Source organism: Rhinopithecus bieti, unplaced genomic scaffold (assembly GCF_001698545.2).
Source record: "Rhinopithecus bieti isolate Rb0 unplaced genomic scaffold, ASM169854v2 scaffold_20477, whole genome shotgun sequence".
In the NCBI taxonomy this organism is placed as follows: Eukaryota; Metazoa; Chordata; class Mammalia; order Primates; family Cercopithecidae; genus Rhinopithecus; species Rhinopithecus bieti.
The window spans coordinates 1,121,976-1,144,815 of record NW_016810038.1 but is presented as its reverse complement, the minus strand read 5'-3'; positions in this window follow the sequence as shown (position 1 = coordinate 1,144,815).

Sequence of the window (22,840 nt, the reverse complement as noted above, 5' to 3'; positions counted from 1 at the left end):
TCAACACACAAAAATCAGTTGCAATTCTATATACTCACAATGAACAATCTGAAAGGAAATTACAAAAACAATTCTATTTACAATAGCAGCCAAAATAATAAAATACTTTATTTTATTATTAAAATGTAAGGAATTAAACAAAGAGGTGAAAGACTTGTACAATAAAATCTATACAACATTGCTGAAAGGGTTTTCTGAATTGTGATAAAATATATAAAATATGATCTTGGCTCACTGCAACCTCTGCCTCCTGGGTTCAAACAATTCTCCTGCCTCAGTCTTCTGATGAGCCGGCATTATAGGCACACACCACCACACCCAACTAGCTTTTTTTTTTTTTGTATTTTTAGTAGAGACAGGGTTTCACCATGTTGGCCAGGCTGGTCTCAAACTCCTGACCTCAAGTGATACACCTGCCTTGGCCTCCCAAAGTGCTGGGATTACAGGCGTGAGCCACTGCACCCAGCCTAAAATACATATAATATGAAATTGAGCATCTTAGTCATCTTTAATTGTACAGGTCAGGAATGCTAACTATGTTCACCTTGTTGCCCAGCTAATTTCCAGAATTACTTTGTCTTCCAAAACTGAAACTCTGCATCCATTTCCCCTCACACCAGCCCCTCATGACCACCATTCTACTTTCTTTGTCTATGAAATTAACCACTCTAGATACTCATGTAGGTTGTATCACACAGTATTTATCCTTTCATGACTGGCTTATTGCACTTGGCATAATGTCCTCAAGGTTCATCCCTGTTGTAGCATGTGTCAATTTCCTTCCTTTTCAAGGCAGAGTAGTATTCCATTGTGTGAAATGCCACATGTGTGGGTCTTGTCCACCTTTTGATAATTGTGAATAATATTGCTATACACATGGGATGCAATTATCTTTTCATGTACCTACTTCCAATTTATTTGAATATAGATCCAAAAGTAGAATTGCCAGATCATGTGGTAATTCTATCTTTAATTTTCTGAGGAATTTTTCAGGCTGTTTTTCATAGTGGCTGCACCATTTCACACCCAGGGTTCTGGTTTTTTAACTGAACTGGACTGAGAGTATGAACCTGACTAGAAGTGACATGAGGGAATTTCTATTATCTGAGCATCAGAAGAAAGTATTGGTCTTTTGTCCTAAGTCTACCCATCAGGTTTAAAGGGACAGTGAAATAAAAGAAACCACTGCTTCTGCTCACACACTACGAACTCCCACTCCTTCACTGAACCAGCTACGCAAGCAGACCGGTAAGCCCAGCTCCAGGCCAGCACTCGGGCCACACTCCCACCTTCCCTCACACACAAGAAACCTACATGCTCTGCGAACACACCTGGTCCTTCCTTGCATTCTGGTCTCTGCTCCCACCACCACCTTCATCTGAGGACATAGAACTCCCCATTCAGGGTATAGCCCAGCCCAGACTCTGAGGGGCCTATGCGGTCTCTCATCTCAGCCTCTGCAGAGCTTGATCTCTGGGGACTGGGCTTTGCTATTTTAAGCCCAGCTCCTGAGTCTGACCTGCATTTAAACCTTGGTTTTCTCATCTGTAGAATAAAAATACAAATGGTATTAACACCTTATAGGTGTCATTCACATTGCTGTGAACAACAAGCAGGGTAATGAATATCAAATGCTGGTGAATACTAAGTGTTTAATACATTATCTTTCCCTTGCCCTTCCCTTTCCCTGCTCCTCCTCCTCCTCCTTCTTCTTTATTATCCTTTTACTCCTCCTCCTTCTTCTTTTTCCTCCTCCTCCTCTTTCTTCTGCTTCTTCTTCTCCCACCCCTTCCCCTTCTCCTTTTATTACACAAACATATGTGGGGCACATTCCAGACTGGTAGTTGATAACAGTTTGACTCTGTGTCTTCACCCAAGTCTCATGTTGAATTGTAATTCCTGGTATTGGAGGTGGGGCCTGGTGGGAGATGATTGGATCATGGGGATGATTTCTTATGCTTCAGTGCAGTCCTCCTGGTGCTGTCTCTTGATAGAGTTCTCCTGAGATCTGGTTGTTTAAAAGTGTGTAGCACTTTCCTCCTAGCTCTCTCTCTCTCTCCTGCTGCCATGTGAAGACATGCTTGCTTCCCCTTTGCCTTCTGCCATGTTTGTAAGTTTCCTGAGGCCTTCCCAGTCATGCCTTCTGCACAATCTGCTGAACTGTGAGTCAATTAAACCTGTTTTCTTCATAAATTGCCTAGTCTTATGTATTTCTTTATATCAAGTGAGAACAGATAATACAGTGTTCTCTTTATTTTACTGACCATTTTCTTTTTCATTGTAGCTAGGCCCAGGGAGCAGGGAGCCATGGAGGGGTGGGAAATGTCACTATCATACTCATTCTGTAGGTCAAGCCAGCCCAGCCCTTGACCTGATCAGCTTGAGTTCTTCAGTGGCACTGCTGTGTCCACATGCTTATCAGGCTTTCCCAGACCCTGTTACTGTGTGGAATGCTCCGCTCTCCACTACACCTCTGTACCTCAAACCTGGAGACGGCCTTTTCACCCATCACTCAGTGCAAATGGCACGTTCTCAAGAGATGCCCTCATGTCACCCTCTCTCAAAGCACCAGGAGCTTCTGCCTGGTGGGCTGTGCTGTCTTTGTGGTTGTTGCATTTGTGGTTTTTTCATCAGTGACTGCACTCACCTTCTTCTCTGTAACCTCCATGAGGGCAGGATCCTGATGGGTTTGCTCACCATTGTACCTCCAGTGTAGACTGTCCATAAATACTGTTAAATGAGTGAAGCTCTCATGGCTTAATTAAGCCCCACCGTAATGGCAAAACAGGGACTCAGGCTCAGATCTGGGGAAGGCCAGATCTGCCTGATAGCTGAATCAAGGCGTTTTGCTCTACTATTTCATGTGGTTGAAATCTCAGACTCAGCAAATGCGCAATTAACTAAATCATGGACTTTGAAGCTACTTACCTACAGAAAATCCATGATCCCTCCTCCGACACATTTGCATTTTCTGTTCCTTCTGGCTGAAATGTTCTTCCTTCTCTCCTCATCTCCACACAGCTCCTCAAAATTTGAAGCCTTCCTTGGATTATCCCACTAGCTCCAATCCCCTGGTGATAGCCTCTCATAGGGCCACAGCTCCTGCTCTTGCAACATCTGCAGTTGGATTTTACATGTTGGTCACATGGTTACTTGAGGAATGTCTTTAACCCTTGACAATAGCCTGCTTCAGGCCCTAGCACGGCACCAGGCTAACAGCAGGCACTCAGTGTAGATAAGCTAAATAAATGGGTATATGCATCAAGTAAACTCCATCAATTCAGGTACACAGAAAATGTGTTTAGACCTCGTGGCTGAGGGAAAACCTAATTTCTGTGATCATTTTGGTTTTGCTTTCTAGAGCAAAATGTAAGGCCAAGGGAGGACAATAACCAGGTTCAAGGAAATTGATGGATATTCATAAATCAATTGCCAGTTTCAGCCACTCTCAGCATCATGTGATACCATAGGCTGCCCCATCAGATTTCTCGGTAGGAATCCAAACCCTCGCAGTGCTCACAAGATCCTCCAACACCACGCCTGAGTGGCCTTTTTTTTTTTTTTTTTTTTTTTTTGAGACGGAGTCTCGCTCTGTCGCCTGGGCTGGAGTGCAGTGGCCGGATCTCAGCTCACTGCAAGCTCTGCCTCCCGGGTTTACGCCATTTTCCTGCCTCAGCCTCCCGAGTAGCTGGGACTACAGGCGCCCGCCACCTCGCCCAGCTAGTTTTTTGTATTTTTTAGTAGAGACAGGGTTTCACCGTGTTAGCCAGGATGGTCTCCATCTCCTGACCTCGTGATCCGCCCGCCTCGGCCTCCCAAAGTGCTGGGATTACAGGCTTGAGCCACTGCGCCTGGCCTAGATCGTGTTTTATGATTCGTTTCAACTGCCAGCAGAGTGTTGCTGCTACCAATGCAAGAGAATCAACACACTGAGCTTAGAGAAGGAGACATTTGTGTATTTCTGTCCATATGTCTCTGCTCAAAAAAGAGGAAGATAAACTCATTATTAATCCACCGTAGGGTGTGCAATAAAGAACCAATGCATCCAGGTTATACCCTCAGGGCATGATTAATAAAATCAAATTCCAGCTCGTTCATGTCATTTGTCCTTAAAGTTTGCTGAGAAGAAGAATCGTCGCCCCCAATGATCAAATTATCTGATCCATGCTCTGCAGCTGTATTAAAATGCTCTTCTCTTCTCTCCATCGAACCACCGTGCTCTGCAGTGTGGTCCAAGTGAGAAAGGATGCTCAGAAAAACAAAGAGAGCCCCTGTAGCCAGGAAAAACCCGGAGATTTTTGTAACAAGAAAATATGCATTTATTTTAAACATACGTGTGTGCCTGTGGTTCCAATGTGTAAAATGTTTATTTGGCATGTAAAGCCATTACTACATAGGAGGTAATATGGAAATGAAGAACAAAAACAAAAATAGTGGAGTAATTTTCATTTTCCTTTTGTCCTCATGAATATAAAATTATTTCTTCATCAAGAGAAAAATAATTAAACACAGTCTCAGGAGACCTGAATCTAAGCCTGGTTCTATCTCTAAATAGCTGTTTGGCTTTAAGCAAGCTGCTTAATTGTTTCAATTTTTTGTTAAGTAAGTACAGAACAACTTATTATTTTTCATATATGGACCAAAATAGGCTTGTTACAATCTAACTTAGAATGAAAATGCATTTAGTGATTCACATGAAAAAAATTGTTTTATTACATTCTCAGGGTAACTAACCACTAAAAATATTAATAAGAATATCAGTACTTCTCTTATGATCCTACAATGTTAATATCTCATTGACATTACAGAACAGCCCAAAAGATTCTACTACTTAATCCCAAAAATTGACTGGAGCCTCAGTGTATACCATGTCCTAAGCACTGACCTTAATGATGCTAAGAACGCCTCCCATTTTAATTCTGTGTGCCTTTAATGTATGATGTATAGGTCTGTTTGGGAAATGTGATTGCCTGGTCTATTGTTAAATTTTAGAAACAGTCTCTGGCTGTCAATAATGATTGTTCACTGCAATTTAACTACATTTAAATCTAGAACCTGATTATGGATGCTAATGAGTCTTACATTGAAAATAGAGAAGTCAACACACTATTAACATGTGCTGTTTGACACACACACACACACGCACATGCACATACACTCCAGAGGGCAGATCAAGAATTCAACCCCCCTCCAATTTTCTGAGAGAAATCCCTGCCTTATTCCTGTATGATCCCGAGACTGTTCATTTATTCATGATCAAATATCAGGTAAGGGAGCCTCTCTCCCAAACGATTGCTCCTTTTCAAGAGTTGCACGAAATTACACCACTGTGTGTTTCCGTTCCATGACAGTGAGCTGAAATAAAAGCAGGAGGAGAGGGAGGCACGATCTTGCTGGAATATTTATGCTATTAGAGATAACCTCAAGATGCTTGAAAACCCTGGGACGTGACCCACCCTCCCCCAGAACAGGAAAGCAAAAGGCCTACGTGCAGAGTTGCCTGCTCAGATAGGAGGTACGAAGGCACCATGTTACCCACTTCCACTGACGGCAGCACAGCCCTTCCCTCCTGCCTCCTGCCTCCCTCCTGGCTGAAACCTTAACATTGAAAATTCTGTTTAGGGTTTGAGTCTAGAAGAACAGAGGAAATCTGTGGTATCTCCCTGACTTTCTTCGTGTACTTTGCAGTCTTACAAGATACAAAATAGTGCATGCAAAATCCCCATAAGTGTAATTTCCACGTGTGAGAGGAACAACAAAACAAAACAAACTACAAAACTTTACTTAAGCCTATGTCTTTCTTTTTTAAATACATTTACACACAAACATTTACCCTGCTCCCTATCTTTTTGTTTATCCAAAAGGAAGCCATTTTTCTCTTCTCATATCCCCATAGAATATCATGTTTATTATTTTTACAGCAAAATTGTAAAAGATTTCCGTGTGTTTTCAAGAATTGTTACTCCCCCAGGGGAGGCCTGTGGTATAAGCAGGTGGTCACCCTGGGTCACCGAGGACATTTTTCTTATTTGCCGAGGTGGATCTAGTTCAGGAAATGTGTGACTGAAAAAGGGGGGATCCTCGCTGCATGTGATGACCCACACTGTCCCTTGTTTGGAACTTGAGCCATGTCATCTGGGTTCAAATGCTCAGGGAGGTATGCAGGCATCTTCAGTTCACCCAGTGATACAAATTAGCTGTGTCTCCACCCATATCTCATCTGGAATTGTAGCTTTCACAATTCCCACGTGTCCTGAGAGGGCCCCGGGTGGAGGTAATTGAATCATAGGGGTGGGTCTTTCCCGTGCTGTTCTCAAGATAGTCAATATGTCTCATGAGATCTGATAGTTTTATAAAGTGGAGTTCCCCTGCACAAGCTCTCTTTTGCCTGCTGTGGTGTAACACGTGACTTTGTTCCTCCTTTACTTTCCACCATGATTGTGAGGCCTCCCCAGTCACGTGGAACTGTGAGTCCATTAAACTCCTTTTTCTTTAGAAATTACCCAGTTGCGGGCATGTCTTTATTGGCAGTGTGAGAATAGACTAACACATCCAGACACTGTCTCCTGCATGAACTGTGACTTTCGTTCCTGCTCCTGTATCCACTGCTTGTCCTGTTCACTTGGCATTTATTCCATAAGCATCTGTTGAGTGTCTTCCCGGCGCTAGAAATGGGGCTATGCCCTGGACATACGTTCAACAGATGCTTATAGAATAAGTGTCAAGTGAACAGCCAGGGTTAGGATAAAACACGGGCCTTGCTCTCCAGATACTACAGATGGGTAATGAAGCCAGATGAGTAAACAGAAATGGAAACACGGAGACTTGTGATTGCTGTGGTTGCAGCAATGATGATAACCATCACAACAGCAGCCAGCATGCCCTGAGCAAAACCCCCGTGCCAGGCCTGTTTTAAAGAACTGCAAAACTGAGTCTGCCCTTTGTAAGGATGAGGAAGCTAAGGGACACGGGTTTAGGAGGCTTTCCCAAATTTGCCCCCAGAACCAGGTGGTACAACCAAATCTTGAAGCCTGATCTGCTTAATTTTAGAGCCCAGGTACTCACCCCTGGGCTGTTCTGCCCTGGATACCATGCTGCAGTAGAGGGGACACGAGAAAGGAGGAATTTTAGCCCTTCCAATTTACAATTTCATCTCTATTAGCCACATTGCCCTCTTTGTTATTTTTTTCTAAATAAAAAAGATAATTATGGAAAGCCTACCATGAGACAGGCTATTCTGGGTACAGATGCAGAAGTGCACAGGCTTAAATAAAGGTGTAACAGCTGCAAAGGGAAGAAAACCCCTGTGGTGCCCACACACAGCAAATTTACTAAATAAAAGTGAGAGAGACACAGTCAATTATTTCACTATGTTTTATATTTTTACCTTGATAAATTAACCATTGGCAGTGTCATGTAGACAAAACATAATTCTGTTATCTTAGACCAGTGGTTCTCAACCGAGGGCAACTTTGTCCCCAGGAGACATTTGTCAATGACTGCAGACATTTAGACATCTTTGGTTGCAATGACAGGGCATAAGGGAGGTGGGGAGGTAACCAGAAGGTAGATACCAGGCATGCTGCTAACCATCCTACAATGCCCAGAACAGTCACCACACAACAAAGAATGATCCAGCCCAAATTCTATGGTGCTGAGGTTGAGAAACTGGCCTTCAATGTGTGTCTAAACCAGATAGGCATTAACTTGCTTATTTTTGGATGGAGATCACTAGACATTGTCATAACACGTTGTAAGTAGACCTCTATGCTGTGTGCAGTAAGCACTGACCAGACTTGCTTCGTCTTCCCTGTTTTGCATAACATCTTTTCTCTCATCAGACTTAAGATCAAATGAGCAAATAGGCTATTTGTATCCTCACGTTTTAAAGTTGAGATATACAACTGATAATGATTACAGTGTCTTTACAAAAGACCCCTCCTCCCAACCCCTAAACTCGGGGTGCCCTGTCCATTGACCCAGAGCCAAACAGATGCATTTCCCAAAGTGCAATTACAGAGATTGACTGCCAGTTAGTAGAAGGCACCCTGGTATCAGCTAATCTGAAATTAAGCGGGGGATAGTTTGTTAAGGCTCTGTTTTGTTAAGCAAGCAAAATGTAAAACCTTCACATCTTTAGTGATTGATTAATGACCTTTTAAAGGACCCTGCTAAATGGAACAATTGAAGAATGTGGGAGCAATTAAGAAGCTTTTGCAAGACAGTTCACTTATCAAAATGACTTAGACAAGATTTCAGCTGGATCATCGCCCCGTATACCTTAACGGCTGTCAAATCGTATCAAACAGCCCCAAGAAGGCTATTTCAGGCATTTCAGCAAAATGCCGCCCTGAACTTTTAGCAGTAATTATAGGCATAACAGATATTGGCCATAGAGATCTGGGCTCAACTTTCTCCGTGAGCTTCGATCTACACAACCCACATATCCAGCAGATCCTTTTCTTGCCTTCTGTTATAGATATTTGCTGTTCCCATTAGCATTTTCCAGATAAAAGCCACTGTCTGGAAAGGGTAAAAGCTAAGCTAGCTCAAGTGATGTGGCACTTTGTTCCAGGAAAGCTGCCTTTGAAATAGCAATTACTAATGTGCACAGGTAATTTAAGGAAATGGAGCTAAAACTACCACAGAGCTTTGCCCAGAAATACCGTCCCAAGCATTTAGTTTCCATTCCTCTTTCTTCCCCGGGCGTTTCTGTTTGATGAAAATGAACTTGTTCCTTCAGAGACTGTCCCAGCCCTTTTTGTTGCTCATGGAGAAGGGCTCTCCCAAGTGCACAACATCCAGGGTGATTGCTGAATGTGTTATTTGCATCTGGACAGAGCAGCTGTCTCACGCATTGGGCTCTTCTGGACAGAAATAGCCCGTTCCTTTCTGGGCCCCACCCTGGCTCCCTGGCCTGCAGTGGCAAAAAGAGAAGATTAAACATTCACTCAGACACACTTGTCTTAGAGGTTCGTTTTTAAAAGCACCACATGCCAAGGACATCACCAAATGTAATCTCTCCCTGGGGCATGATAAAAGTGAGTGAACTGTCTTATGATTGCTTACGATGGCAAGATTTTCATTTCTTGAAATTCATGGACCGCTTGGGAGGGTTAGAAGTCAGATTCTATTCTGGTTTTCACTAGTGGCCTCTGAGCCTGCGTCCAAGGGATGGGACCTGTATACTCTAGTCCTCCTTCTCTTGGCCCAAGACTGGGGCCACTCTATGCTCCAGATGAAGCAGGTAGACTGGACTCTTCATTGATGTCCTTCCTTCATGGGATTTTCCAAGGACAAATGAGAGCAGCAGGGAATCAGTGAGCCCATAGTTGATGGCTCTGACTGTCCATCCCCCACATCTCCCACCCAGAGCTTACTGATTCCCTGGGACCCTTCCCTCCTTTTACAGCTTTCCAAGCCCTGAGATGACCTGAATCTCTAAAAGTGGTCTCAGCATTCTCATTTTATAAGGGAGATACAGATGTCTACCTCATTCAGCTGTGAGAAATAAAAGAACACTGCAAAGCTCTTTCAAATGGTTCTGGGATTCCATGCTAGAGTCTGGGGAAGAGATTCAGAGAGAAGGAGGGGAGTATGGAAGAGCATTTGCTTGAACGTGGCCATTGCAGAGCAAGTATATTCTTTTACAATATTTAAGCCACACATTTGTTAGGATGGCATTGTATGCTAAGGATGCTTTTATTTGCACTCTACGTAAGATTGGAAAAATATCATTATACATGCCAAAATCTATTATAATTGTTATTATTATTTGAGACAGAGTCTCACTCTGTCATCCACGCTGGAGTGCAGTGGCACTATCTTGGCTCACTGCAACCTCTGCCTCCCGGGTTCAAGTGATTCTCCTGCCTCAGTCTTCCGAGTAGCTGCGATTACAGGTATGCACCACCACGCTCGGCTAATTTTTGTATTTTTAGTAGAGATAGGGTTTCACCAGGTTGGTCAGGCTGGTCTTTAACTCCTGACCTCAAGTGATCCACCTGCCTCGGCCTCCCAAAGTGCTGGGATTAAAATCGTGAGCTACTGCGACTGGCCCAAAACTATTATTCTTCTTCTCAATTTACTCAGAGTAACTAGGGAGTAAATGTTGAGAATTACGAGACCCAACAATCCCACACTTAGTACTGCTTCTGAAAGAGGCTTCGTTTCTTTTGTTGTGGTTGTTTTAACTTTTTAGTTTGAAATCATTTTAGATTTATGTAAGAGTCATGAAGGTATTAGCGTATACCCTTTACCATACATTCTTGATCAACTTCTTCTAATGGAGACATCTGACAAAACTGTGGTACCTTTACCCAAACCAGTAATTCAACATTGGCACGACACTATTAACTAAACTGCACTCTTTGTTTAATTTCACGAGTTTTTCCATTAATTCCCCTTCTCAGTACCAGAATCCCATCCAAGATACCACTTTGCATAGTCATCCTCTTTCCTTAGTCGTCTCTGGTCTGTGATAATTTCTCAGACCTTCCTGTTATTCATATGTCTCCAATCGTGTTTGTCTCATGTTTTCTCATTATGAGACTGCGGTTATGCGTTTGAGGGTGGGAAAAGAGCCCATGGGTGAAACGCTCTTCTCACCACCTCACATCAGAGTACCAGATGTCCAGACGGCACCCTGGACACACTGTTAGTTACTGGGTTGGTGGGGTCTGTCCAGCTGCTTCTCTGTGAAGCTCCCAGCTTCCCACTTCCAACCTCTCTTTTAGGGTCTGCAAACACTTTCCCAAAGGGCCAGATAGTAGATATTCCAGACTTTGGAGATCAAGGGGCAAAACTGAGATTACCCTGTAGGTATTTACATATATAAAATGTAGCATTGGAAAATGCAAAAAAGAAAAAAGAAAAAGAAAAAGAAAAAACATTTAGCTTGTAGGCAGTAAAAAAACAAAACAAACAAAAAAACAAGCAGCTGGCTTTGGTCCTCGAACCACACTTTGCTGGCTCATGCTCTGTTTTTCAGGAGCGAGTCACCAAGTCTCACCTGTACATGAGGGGAAGGGAACTAACCTCCATCTCCTGGAAGGAGGAGTAACGAAAAATTTGGTAAAACCACAAAGGCAAATAATAATTATTTCGGGGCAAAGCATTGAAGCTATGCAAATATTCTGTTTCTCCTCACAGTTTTTCTGTCTAACTTTAACATTCATCAGTGGATATTGCCCACAACAATTATTACTGTTGTCTTCTAATGCTAATTTGCCATGTCCTCATTTCATCTACATTTATTATTTGAAATTCTTCTCTAAGGAAGATTTGTCCCATCTCTCTCACTTATTTATTTATTCAGTCAACTATTTTTATCAGTATGAAGTCATGAATACAAATTTTATTCTTTGGATTACTATCTCAGTGTCATGATTTATTTTGTGACCCAAATTCCTCTACCTTGGACAATTAGGAGCTCATTCAGGTTCTCCTATGATCTTGTGACATGCCCCCATCTTTTTTTGGGAGGCACCATTTTAACTTTCTGGCACTACAAGATGCTGCAGACTTATCTTGTATTTTTTCTGATGCAATCCTTAGAATCAGTCATTTTTTTCAAAGAGCTTGGGTTCTTTTCACTGGAGAAGAAGCTTAGAAACCAAGATATGGGTACCAAATGTGCTCATCTCTTCTGGGATGTAACTGCTAAGGGATAAGAAATATATCTACCTACATATCTATATCTATATACACTAAGCCCATTCATATGCAAATATGTATTTTTTTCTGTATCTATCTATACATATATTTAAATAAACATGACCACATGCTAAAATTCCTAACTCTAATCTCACAACTGCAGGACCAGTTCAGACTTCCCCTTACTAATATGTAACTTCTTCCTGTGATGGTAAAAAGCCTGGCTTGTGTTATCTACAATTTATTTACTTACTTGTTCAACTCTAGTGTACATATAGTTTCAGAATTTTTATCACCATGAATAAAAACTTTACCATCTAGAGTGTAGTATTGTATACTTACGGTTACCTTCAAATATCTAGACAACTCATTGGTTTCTAAAATTACTTAGGCAGGCATTTTTGTATTGTATTGTGTAATACAATAAGATGTAATTGTGTAATACAATAATACATTTTGTATTGTATTGTGTAATACAATAAGATGCATTGTCACAATCTACATTACATCCTGCAATACCCAACATCCTGGCTGATTATCTTTTAAGTAATTTTAATTTTTAAAATCTCCATTGAGTAATGATCAGTCTTTGTGACGTATGATTCTCCTGGTTTTGACAAATACTTAAAGTCATGTATCCACAACCACAAAACCATAGGGAATATTCTGATTATTCTAAAACTTCTCTTATAATGACTTTTTGTAGTCAACCACCCATACTTCCCCCAAACCCTGGTAACCACTAATCCGTTTCATATTCCTGTTGTTTCTCCTTTTTAAATTGTCATGTAAATGGAATTATACAGTATGTACCCTTTTTGGTCTGGCTGCTTTCATTTAGCAAAATGCATTTAAGTTTTATCCATTGTTATGGTTAGGCTTTGTGTCCCCACCCAAATCTCATCTCAAATTGTAATCCCCATATTCCCTACATGTCAAGGGAGAGACCAAGTGGAGGTAATTAAATCATGGGGGCTGTTTCCCCCATGCTCTTCTTACGATAGTGAGTGAGTTCTCACGAGATCTGATGGTTTTGTAAGTGTTTGGCAAGTTCCTCCTTTGGTCATTCTCTCTCCTGCCTCCTATTCACCTTCTGCCTTGACTGTAAGTTTCCTGAGGCCTCCCCAGCCATATGGAACTGTGAGTGAATTCAATCTCTCTCCTTTATAAATTACCAAGTCTCAAGCAGTTCTTATGGCAGTGTGAGAACAGACTAATACATTCATGTTGTACAAATTAATAGTCTGCCCATTTCAGTTGCTGAATAGCATTCCATCACAATGCCATACTGCAGTCTGTTTATCTGTTTCACTGTGAAGGGCATCTTGGATGTTTTCTGTTTGGGGCCATAATTAACAAATATGCTATGAGTATCTGTCTACAGATTTATGATTCAATATACACTTCTAATTTACTTGGGTAAATACCTGGGAGTAAGATTGCTGGATTTTACAGTAAATGTAGATTTAACATTGGACAGAATGGCCAGACTGTTTCCCATGGTTTTGGTACCATTATGTGTTACCTCAAGCAACGAATAAGACTCCTTGTGCTGCATCCTCACTGGCGTATGGCATTGCCAAGTTGTTGGGGTTTTCCTCTTCATTTTAACCACTCTAATAAGTATGTAGTGGCACCCCAGTTGTGGTAATAATTTGCATGTCTCTATTTTCTAATGATGTTGAGCATCTTTACACATGCTTATTTACTATCTGTATATGCTTTTTTATGAAGTAACTATTCAGATTGTTGGCCTGTTTTTTAGTTGAGTTGACTGTTTTCTTATTGTTGAGTTTTAAAAAAATTATTTTTATATTTTACACACAAGTGTTTTCTAACATATATGTTTTGTAAATATTTCCTACCAATCTGTGGCTTGTCTTCATTCTCCTAACAATATCTCTCACATAGTTGAAGTTTTCAATTTTAATGGAAGTCCATATTATCAAAATTTTTTAAGGATTGTGCTTTTGGTCTTTTACCTAGAAACTCATCACTGATTATAAGATAACCTACATTTTTCTTATGCTTTATTTAGGTGATAAGTTTTACAGTTTCATGTTGTATATTTAAGTATATAATCTACTTTGAGTTAATTTTTATGAAATGTGTAAGATCTATATCTAGGTCCATTATTTTGTTTATAAACACTCACCTGTTCCAGTGTCTTTTGTTGAAAAGACTTCTTTTTTCGTTTGATTGCAAAAAACCTATGATTCTTTGTCAAAGATCAGTTAATTATATGTGTATGTGCTACTCTGGGGATCTCTGTTCTCTTCCATTGATCTATGTGTCACCAGTGCCATGCTGTCTTGATTATAATAGCTTTAGAGTAAACTTTGAAATTGGGTTCAGTGATTTTACAATTTTGTTCTTCTCGTGTTATGTTGGCTGTTCTAGTTCTTTGATCTTTCTATATAAACTTTAAATTCAACTGGTCAGTGTGTATAGAACAGCTTGTTGAGATTTTGTTTGGGATTACATTGAATGAATAGATCAAATTGAGAGAATTTATATCTTAATAATATTGAGTTTTCTAATCCATGAATATGGAATACCATTCCATTCATTTAGATATTTTATTTATTTTATTAGCATTTTGTTTTCCACATATAGATACTATACATATTTTGTTATATTTATACTGAAGAACTTTATTTATTTTGGTGCTATGGTAAATGGCATTGCTTTTTAAATTTCACTTTCCAAGTGTTCATTATTGGTCCATAGAAAATCAATTTGCTTTTGTACTTTGACGTTGTATTCCGTGACCTTGCTAGACTCGCTTGCTAGTTGCAGGGTTGTTTTGTTTTGCATTTTGGTTCATTTAAAGGATTTTTCATGTAGACAAGTTTGGCATCTGTGAAAAAGTTTTATTTCTTTTTTTTCAAGCTGCACATATTATATTTCTTTTTCTTCTCTTATTGCACTGGCTGAGATATTTAGTATGGTGTTGAACAGAAGTGCTGAGAGGAGACATCCTTTCCTTGTTCAAATCCTGTATGGAAGGCTTCGGGTCTTTTACTACCAAGTATGGTGTTAGCTGTAGGGTTTTGTACATGTTCTTTGCCATTTGAAGAAACGTTCCTCTATTCCTGGTTCTTATTAGGATTGTGTGTTGGATTTTGTCATATGCTTTTTCTGCATCAACTGATATGATCATATGATTTTTCTTCTCTAGCTGTGAATGTGGTGGGTTATATCAATTAATTTTCAAATGGTGACCCAGTCTTGCATACCAGGAATTAATCCCACTTGGTGTGGTGTTTAATCTTTTTTATACATTGTTGTATTGAATATGCTAATGGTTTACTGAGGATTTTTGCATCTACATTCGTGAGAGATATTGGTCTATAGTTTTCCTTTATTGCAGTGTCCTTATCTGGTGTTGATATTAGTGTATGCTGGCCTCATAGAATGAGTTTGGAAGCATTTCTTCTTATTCTATTTTCTGGAAGGGATTGCTCAGAATTGACACCATTTTTTTAAACTGTTGAAATCCAACATTGAAAGTGTGATCCTAGGGCATTCTTTTTTGGAAATTTATTAGTTATCGATTCCATTTATTTTTAGATATATGCTAATTGAAATTATCTATTTCTCTTTGTGAGATATTTGGGTATTGTGTCTTTCAAGGAATTGGTCACTTTCATCTCAGTTATGAAATTAGCATAGAGTTGTTCATAGTTTCTCTTTTTAATCCAATTAGTATGGATGGAATCAGCAGTGATCATCCTTCTTTCATTTGGTTATTGGTAATTTATGTCTTCTGTCTTTTTTCTTAGTTAGCTTAGCCAAAAGTTTATCAATTTTCAATTTTCCAAAGAAGCAGATTATGGATTTATTTTCAAAATTATTTTCTGTATGAATTTCATGAATTTCTGCTCCAATTTTATTTCTTATACTTGTCTGAGGCACAAATTACTTTTCTTTCTCTACTTTTCCTCAGGTGAATCTTAGAGTGCTGATTTTGTATCTTCTTTTTTGATATGTGTATTTAATGCTAAAATTTAGCTCTAAAGGCTGCTTTCCAGTGTTTTGATTCACTGCATTTTGTTTTATTTAATTAAAATATTTTATTAACTTCTCCCAAGACTTCTTCTTTCACCCATGTGTTATTTAGATGTGTGTTGTCTAACAGGCAAATATTGGGAGATCTTCCAGCTCTATTTTTCTTATTGCTTTCTAGTTTAATTCCATTACGACCTGAGAATGTACTTTGTGTGATTTCTATGTATTTAAATTTATTAAGGTTTGTTTTATGGCCTTGAATGTGATGCATGTAATATATCTTGGTGAGTGTACAGGTGAGCTTGAGAAGAACGTGTATTCTGATGTTGTTGGGTAGAGAGAACATTTCTTCAATATCAATTAGATCAAATAGATTGGTATTGCTGTTTAAATTGACCCCATTCTTATTGACTTTCTGCCTTTTTGATTTATCAATTACTGAAAGAAAGGTGTTGAAATCTCCAATTGCAATATGGATTTGTCCATTCCTTTTCAGCCCCATCAATCTTTCTCACATAGCTCAATGATCTGTTGTTAGGTGCATATGTGTTTAGGGTTATTGTACCTTCTTGGAGAATTAATTATTTTATATTTCTATAATGCCCCTCTTCATCTGACTACCTTTCTTGTTCTGAAGTCTGTTTTGTCTGAAAATAACGTCGCTACTTCAGCTTTGTTTTACTTGGTGTCAGCATGGTGTATCTTTCTGCATCCCTTATCTTTAACCTACCCTGAGGCTTTATACCTACACTCTGTTTCTTGCAGGCAACACAGACTTGGATCCTGATTTTTATCCACTCAGAAAATACTGTTTTTTAATTGGCATGTATTTATACTATCCATATTTAAAGTGATTATTGATAGAGTTGAATTAATATCTACCATTTTTATAATTGGGTTCTATTCACTGCATTTCTTATTTTGTTATTTGTTTACTTTTGCCCTCCATTTCTGCTTTCTCTGGTTTTAACTGAGAACTTTATGATTCTGTTTTAGCCTTTCTTTTAATGTATCAATTACATTTCTTTACAAAATATTCTAGTAGTTACCCTAGAGTTTGCGACGTACATATTTAAGTAACCTAAGTCCTCCTTCAAATAACACCATAACACTTCATAGGTAGTACAGGAACCATAAGAGCATAGTCCCAATCCTTCCCTTCCTTCCCTTATTAAATTCTCACCATTCATGATTTGCTATAATTATCCAGGAGATTATCACTATTATTACCTTAATCGCATATCTTTTCGGATAAATTAACAAGAAAAAATAAATATTTTTTCCTTCATTTCTTTCTTCCCTGATGTCCTTCCTTTCTTCATATACAAATCTGAGTTTTCATCCATATGATTTCCATATGCACATTACTTCTGTTTTTTGTCTGGTTGGTTTTAGATAAAAGGCCTTGTTCTGTCACTCAGGCTGGAGTGCAGTGGTGTGATTACAGCTCAGCGCAGCCTTGAACTCCTGGGTTCAGGTGGTCCTCCCACTGAAACCACCCGAGTAGCTGGGACTGCAGGCGGGCACCACCATGCCTAGCTGCTCTGCTGCTTTCAGCACTTCGTGCAGGGCAGATTTACCGTCAGCTGAGTCCCTTCATTCTTGTTTGTCTAAAAATGCCTTTATTTCTCCTTCTCTATTGTAAGATCATTTTGTCGGATATAGAATGCTAGTTTTTTTCTCCCAAGCACTTCAAATAGTTCACTTCATTCTCGTCTTGCTTGTATGATTTACTTTAGATGTCCTCTGTGAATCTCGTTTTTTAATAGGTAAGATAGTTTTTCCCCTGGCTTCTTTCAAAATGTTCTCTTTGTCTTTGTTTTTCTGCAGCTTGAATATCATATGCATAGCTGTGCTTTTTCATATGTATCCTGGCTGGTGTGCTTTGAGTGTTTGGATCTGTGGTTTGATGTCTTTTATTCTTCACTTTGTAAAGTTCTTGTCCATTATGATCTCAAAATTTTTTCTTACTCTGTTCCTTCTCCATCTGGTATTTTAATTGTGTGTATATTAAACCTTTTGAAGTATCTCATAATTTTTGGATCCCTGTTCTGAGGTTTTCTTGTTCCTTTTTTCTTCTTTTCATTTCAGTTTAGAAAGTTTCTATTTATTTATCTCTGAACTCACTGATGCCTGCCCTGGCCATGCTCAGGCTACTGATGAGCCCACCAAGGGCATTCTTTCTCTCTGTTAGAGTGGTTTTGATTCCTTGCATTTACATTTTTATAGTGTCTTTGAGTTTTTCATGGTTTTATAGTTGTGGGTGCCAGAGGTGTCAAGTTTCTGAAATGTCCTCGGTTTTGTCTCCACTGGTGGCTTGGCCTTCCCTTTGAACTTGTGCTTAGACAGAATCTGCATCTTGCAGCTCTTTCGGCTGTAACTCTCTTATATCGGATGCCTGGTACTGGTAGGAAGTTGAGAAGCATTCTAAAATCTTATGATTAAGCTTTCATGCAGAAACTAGAAGCTTCTGAAGTCCGTTGATGATTAATTCTTGAAGATTGAGCTAGCTTTGCATTCTTACAATTAAACCAAACTTAGTCATGCTGTATTTTAAATACACACACACCTACACACACAAATATCCCCTTTGTGTGCACCACTTTGGGGCTGGTCTAGCATCCTATTTATGCTACTCATTTATAGCACAGATGAATTATTTGCTGTTTCTTTGGATGTTTTCTGCACAGGTGCTGCTTGAGGACAAGCCAGAGATGTGTTGGTTTATATCAGAATTTATGGCTCTCCTTCAATCCTCTTCCCTCCGGGATTCCCTCCAGCCTCCAAGGACCTTCCTCCCAGTTCTCTGTTGAAAACAATGGTGGTACTGGTGAGGAGTGGTCAGTGTCTTAACTTTCCATGTTTCTAACATGCTATTCCATGACTGTGGCCATCCTTGAAGCAGTGACAGAAAGATATAGGAGGAGGAGGAGAACATTCTTCTCAGACTTTCTGGCTTGCTAAGGCCCCTTCTCCTGGTCCTCTGGCCAGCATGTGGAGGTTTCTCTAGCAGTTTTTGGTGCCCACATCTGTGGGGTAGTTTAGCAGCTAGGGCTATCCAGGAATCAATGCTGGGAGAGAAAATGTGAAAAACGAACAACAGGTTGCTTTATCATGTTTTTCTTTCTCTCCCCATCCAACCTACTATTGGTTCATTTTAGTTCCTCTGGTAGCAGTTATTTGTGCTTTTTCTAGAATTTTACATTTAATCCCTGGGAGAAAGTGGCTGTAATATGATTACTCGGAAACGTCTTTTTCTAAATCAGGTCTTTCAACAATGATACAGAATTATTTTAACACCCCAAGATCTATACCATTAATATGCTAATTATCTGCTTCCAGGGTTAAAAGTGGTAAAGAAAACTCAACAAATGCAATTGGGTGAGAACCGTAAATTTTTATTGAAAAGAAAGTTAAAGAGCCATCAGCTGGTTCTGTCTATCTTTTCTGAGGAACACCAACCCCCAGATCACATGAGTTAGAAAAGCAGAGAAAATATTCATTGTTAAATTTGTCTTCAGGAAGTCTTCGGCGTTAGAGATTCCACCTCGTTCTCAGTAAAATATATATTAAAGAGAGGATGCATAATTAATACATAAGATATAGCTTATACACTACCAAAATATCACTCAATTTAAAATATCTTTTCAAAATGACAAAATTGCCCTGAGGACATGTAAAAGTTAATGTTATAAGAAAACATAATAAATCTGGATTGCTAAAGAAGGTTGTTGGGTTAGCAACTAGAAAAATGTATGCCTCAAACCCCAAATTTACAAATTTCTTCATTGTTAGTCATGGATCAATTACTACTGGATATAACTGCATACACATGTGCCCATGTGCACATCTACACACACACACACACACACACACACACTCATTTACTCAAAATCCATTCAGTACAGAACATTACTAAATAAAGTATTAACAAAAAACATAGTATGCTGGATTGTGCACCTAATTATACCATTCAGCAGATAATAAAAAGTAATTAACCAACAGAGACAAATAAGCCAACAAAGAACAAAAGCTCCTGCTTACCTTCCCAGAGACTGGAAACGTTGCAAGGCTAAGGCTGGAAAGATGGATTGAGAAGTGGAGCAGGACTCAGCAAATTTTAAACCAGACATTTTAATCCTCAGTTGCCTTATGAAGTCTTGCTGCGCCCAGGAGTAGATCCCCTCAGCAAGGGAATCCCTTGGAGGGGCTGTGCTCTGAAGGCCAAACTGCTAGTTCATTTCTGTATGTTCTTGGGACACCATAAAAATAAAAACACAACACACACATACACCACACACAATGTAAATCATTGTTGCACAGCAAACAGTAAGAAGAAGTTGCCAGTTCATAAAAAACAAGTATTTCGTTTTATTCTTTCTGAGATTTTAAACTTATATTTATCAACATGTTCTATTTTAGATAAAACATATGGCCACAAATATTAGATATGTTAAGAAAATAGGTACTGATATCTAAAAATGAGATATGCCTACCCTCCTCATCTAGATGTTGGAAAACTTTTGCGGGAGAAAAAAGCTCTTCTGAATTAACTGAGAGGGATGGACTCATAATCTTCCCTGAATGTGCTAATGAGGGCCAGGGACTGGCCTGTGAGTTGAAATCCAGGTTTGCTCTCCAGTTTCAATTCTCTGACCTTTAAGAGTCTTTTACTTAAGCTGCTTGAAAGAAGAAAAATAATCTAATTCTCATTTTTTTTGCCTTTATTCAAGCAGCTTAATAATGCAGAAGTAAAAAGTAAGGTGCTTTCTAGGGATCTGGTACAAGGGACTTAATAACATCATGAAGGATCTCTGGGATTATAGATCTAAGAAGAAAGACCGATATTTAAAAATAATTATACAATAATTCTCTGATTGTGGCAGTGACAGCCATCGAAAGAATGCACAGTGGGAAAAGAAAATACTCAAAAGAAGACTGAACCTAGATCAGAGGTCAGGAAGTCTTCCTTGAAGAAGTGATATGTAAGTCAAGAGCTGAAGGGTGTCTAGACACCATTGAATCTGAAGGATGGGGAAGAGAAGTACGGAGCATTGCCCTTGTCAGGAAGGCAGTGCACATGCACACAGACAGGCCAAAGATTAGGGACCCTTGGAGGATCATGCTGGGACTTTCAGGACATATACATAGGGAAAATATTTACTTTAAATTTATTTACATTCATTAGGGTTTTTTTTTTTTTTTAATTGAGTAACTTCTATTTTCCAGTCACTATTCTGGGTCCTGTATACAGAAGTCAAGACGCACCTGCCTCATCCTACTTGGGTACCTCTGTGGGTATGGTAATCTTTCTGGACTCTTGTTTCCTTATCTATAAAAAGGGGATACCTAATTCACAGGTTGTCAAAGGAATTAGAGGAAGGAAATATTCACCTTCTCAATGGTATCTGCCCACTGACCTGAATCGCCACCTGGTTCTTGTCCAGGCACTACTATCCATGCTCCCGTTCAAGGCCAATCTCTCCAATAAAGCACCAAGTTCACCGTTTTCAGCCTGCCTGAGGTCATGATTTCAGTCATAGCCCCTCCTACAACAGTTTTTCCTCTCCAGGAAATTCATCCCATTATTTATAAGATTCGGGACCCTCCTTTCGTCTCCCATCCTTCCCAGTGAGCTCCCCATCTTTGTTTCCCTTTGAGTAACAACCCTAGAAAATACCGTCTCCAAGCTTCTCCCATTCCACTTAAAATATCCCCATCTCCAGGAGTAAGTTCATATTTTGTGGGAATTGAAACTTTTACAGTTTGGGAAGAGGTGCTTTTAAAAATCAATAGTAGAAAATTATAAATATAAAATTAGGTGTTAAAGTAAATATTTATTTAGAATAAGAAAATAAATCATAACAAATTTCAAATGTTAAAATGCTAGCAAAGAACATAATCATCACAAAATCCAGAAAAATAGCATTCAGTTTTATTATTTAATTTCTTGACACTTCTGTAACACTTTTATCCTTGCATCTTTTCATTGCATAATCTTTGATTATCTCTTCATATGACGTGGAGATTTTAATACAATTTTCTTTGGAGAGCCTAGAAAGATAATTTAGCCTTTCCTCTGTCATGGCTGACCAACATTTGTTTTTAACTATTAAGAGTTTAGAAAAGTTTCTTTTCAATTCACTTTGCTGGTAATATTATATAAATTTTACAATTATTATCAAATTCTTAAAAGCCTCTATCAAACTCATGTCCAAAAGCCTCTTCCAAACTCTAAGATTTGGAAGAACTTTTCACAGATTGACTTCTGGCTTCACACATTCCAAATCCTTTTCTTCCTCCACTGCCCATATGCTTCTGGTACAGGGTGCCACAGGACATGCTTGTATTATGACACAACCTGTAGTCCTGCCCCTTGGACAAGACACCTCACAAGAGGGCGCTGTGGAAGGGAATCATTCCTGAGAACCATGCCTACCCAGACTCCCAGCAATAACTAAACTCCACATGAAGTGACTTGGTCATCTTCCATTAAACTTCAGCTAAGAGTGTTCCTGAGTCAACCTCCCTGTCACTGAATCCCAAAATGCCTCATGGCCCTGCTCAAATACCACCAACAAAGTCAAATGGGAAGAAACTGATATCTTGAAGTCTCGACCGTGGTTGAAATATCTTTCTTTTGCAAATATTCCAAACTTTCTGAACACATCATTAGGGCCCCTGCCAGAACCTTGGAAGGAGTTCATGCCACTGAGGGGCCTGAGATGTGTATCTGCATTCTTGGGGAACCTGCTGTGGAGAGCCCCATTTCACGCTCTCAGCTGAGTGCCAGAGAGTGGGTGGGGCCTTGTGGACACTCACTGTGCTCACCCTCTGAGTTCTTATTCCACCTCTCTAGTCCTTGTTTCTCAGGCTCCACTGTTCTAAACCTCTCAACATGGGGTACGACGAGGCTCAGGACTCAGCCCTCTTCTCTAGCTACACAGACTCCCCAGGGAACGGCCAGTCACATGGCTTCAAATGCCATCCATACCATGATAACTCATACAATTTCATTTCTAGCCCTACTCCCTGACTCCATTTGCTGATAACCAAGTATCTAATTCACCTCTTCCCTTGATGACTAGTCAGCATTTAGAACTTACCATGCCCCAAAACAGATTCTTCACTTTCCCCACAAACCTGTTACTCCTGCACTCTCTGTCACCTTGGG